General features: G+C 41.4%; 1 non-coding gene across 1 annotated transcript; it reads right to left on the bottom strand.

Annotated features, from left to right (window-relative positions):
* Nucleotides 1-1,560: 1,560 nt before the first annotated feature.
* trnas-cga (transfer RNA serine (anticodon CGA)) lies at nt 1,561-1,642 on the bottom strand. The gene has a single exon. It is a non-coding gene; the product is annotated as a tRNA-Ser (tRNA).
* Nucleotides 1,643-2,952: the final 1,310 nt, after the last annotated feature.

Raw genomic sequence — 2,952 nt, 5'->3', positions numbered from 1 at the left:
TTTGCTTCCTGGGTTCTGTGACGTGTGAACACCCAGATGTGACAACAAATGACCGGATTGGCCCAAATGGACCAATCCGCGGAGCCCCTCAGACACCAGGACCCCTTGGCTAACTAACAGGGAGTCCCATTGACTTGCATAGAGCTCCCTGAACGCTGGTAGACGAGTTGGGATGGTGGAGAAATGCTCTCCTCAGACCCATGCTCACAGCGTTAGAAACCTTTTTCTGACTCAATATCAAGCCACACTTATTGTTTTTACTTCGGCTGTGAGTGTTTGTGTGTGCTCAGGATGAGTTTCGCTTGTTCTCGCTGTATCGCTGACCCGGAAACCTGTCCGCTCCTCGCAGCAGCAACGAGCCTCGCAACGAGCCGACCAATCAGAGCACACTAGGCTCAAAGGGGGGGGGCGGGGCAGGAGCTCCAACAAGCCGTTTAGGACAGAGAGTGAATACACATACTATACAGAGATGCTGGATGAGAAACCAATGTAAGTTAGGAACATTGAACAATTTAAATTATTCTAGTAGACCTCAACAATGGAAATATGATCAGTAGAAATGGCCATGGGACCTTTAAGTCGCTATATGTGCATGGTAGTTGTACCACTTGGTTCAAGTCAAAAGGAAGGACTTGAAGATCAAGAGTTTTGGTCCTATGATGTCCATATCTAGATCTTGCTGCCGCTTCCAGGTCATTTCACCATCCAAAGAGAAAACATTATTTCGACCACAGCCAAAGCCTTTCCCCTTTAAGAGTCTGAACTCACTGCTTTGTTTATGAGGTTTTATCCACAAACGGTGCCCAGAAATCACAAAAATGTGTTAAAAGACATCCATCAAAGTGACTTTAAAGCTAATTTCCTAAGACATTTATTATAATTTCAGTTATTTTAGGTATTAAAGTTGCAATCTTTCTCCTCTTAATGTCATTTATCCAACATTTGATGAGTGTTTGAGGATGAAATGTGACACTGAGGAAGACTCAAAGCAGATTATTTTGGTGATGAATAATGACAGGACATAGAAATATAAGGACGTGATAATTCTCTTTCAAGGAGGAAGGAACTGTCAACATCGTCAGGTATGCTAATTTACAAACTTTACTTAGCAATAAGGAAGATATAACTCCGAAGTACTTCCTTCAACTTTTGCCTAGTATATGCTTTGTTTTGAATTTGAACATGTTTTTCTGTTTTCAGATTGACAGAGAAGTTTGTGGATCACTGAAAACAATAGCACACGGTCAACAAGAGTTAGACCAAAGCAAGGGTATTCATTTATATTTGTGAAGAAAGTGGAACTCATTTCGTTCCTGCATCTCTTTCTCACTCCATCATCATGTTGGGATCTTGACTTCAATTCTGCATTTCCAGAGAAGACGCTGTGTGTCTGTTGCTCTCGTGATCCGAAAGCACTCCCAAGGAAAGAAGTAGAGTGCTTCACATCCTGTTCTCTGAGCTGTTTAAGTCTGACATTTTGTTTGCAATGAAGCTTATTCTCTGCATTATACATTTGTGACAACCACCAGGAAACTTAAGAAACTGTTCAGTCTCTTAAACCGCTGTGAGCAGGGTTTGAACCTGCGCGGGGAAACCCCATTGGATTTCGAGTCCAACGCCTTAACCACTCGGCCATCACAGCTGTTTTCCTGTAGATATGGGAAATGGGTATAATCTCCTTACTGAGGCAGACAATATATATTTATTGAAGACTCAAGGCAAAGAAACCTTTATGATTTATACTTACATGTTTTGTTTTGCAGGAGAATCTCCACATTTTAACACAACTCTATGATTCTTGAAGTAAAAAGGTAACGTTAGACCATAAAGGAACTACAGCACGGTCACATGACTTCAACGCTAAGCTAAAGGCCGCTAATGTTGGGCGTGATGACGTTTAGCCGTGTCATTTAGACACTCGTTAACAGTGTTAAAATGGATTTTGTCAAAAAGACGTTTGTTAGAAAAATATCACTTGTTGTCACCGGCTTGAGCTTCAGCCTCAGGATCCATGTATCTGTGATCCTCTCCAGAATGGAAGTAGTCATCACATACAGAGCATCAACTAGTTCCTGAACAGTGTCCTTCACATGCTGATATCCAAGAGAGGGAGTTCCACAGTCACAAGATGGAGGAATAGAAAGCAGTATTCAATGTTTACTTCAGATTAGCTCCACGTCAGAAATGATCATGCTTGTCATATGTCTCTCTCCATAGAGGCTGAATCATCATCACACAGCTATCCTATGCCTAAAACAGAGTGTCAAGCTTATTTCCTAGGAGGTCACACACCCTCTGTTATCACACACACTTGTATCCTTAAAAGATCAGATTTAGCATATTCCAAACAACGTTTTTTTTGCCGTACAAAAAAACAAGCTTGTTATTAAGTCATGAAACACAAATAACTTGTTTGTTTGGTTCCTTATTTTCCGAACATTTTGGCACGAAACCAACTAGTAGAGAGGCCCAGTAGGTCAACGGTTACTAATAGACATATTTCGGTAATAAATGTACCATTTCTCTCCATTGTTTTTCTTTCTGTCTGAATGTCTGACTGTTATAATATCAGAGATAATTATGTTCTCCTGTAATAAAAGTCCCTGAAACTGAAGTCCAGCTGCATTGCATTAAGGACGTCTCACGTATAATTGGAAACATAATTGTGCTAAACGGTCTCTTCCACCGTTTCCTCGTGTGTCTCTTTCACTGCTTCACATTCTGCATAATCCTGATGATGCAACATTTATCTACTGCAAACATAATTAACTCATTTACTGGAAAATGAAGTCCTCAGGATCAAGAACAAACAGCTCCCTCCCCGTCCTCCGGATCTCTCTTAAAAGACCAACTCTCACACAGCTGATGTTTAGTTAGAAGCTGAAGCACAGAGTCTATACTGCAGCGCCCCCTAGTGGTGCATCACAGCTACCGCAGGAACACACTGCCTTA

This window comes from Notothenia coriiceps, unplaced genomic scaffold (assembly GCF_000735185.1).
Source record: "Notothenia coriiceps isolate Sejong01 unplaced genomic scaffold, NC01 NC01_scaffold00022890, whole genome shotgun sequence".
Taxonomy (NCBI): Eukaryota; Metazoa; Chordata; class Actinopteri; order Perciformes; family Nototheniidae; genus Notothenia; species Notothenia coriiceps.
The sequence above is the reverse complement of the archived record's forward strand: the minus strand, read 5'-3'. Positions and strand labels throughout refer to the sequence as shown.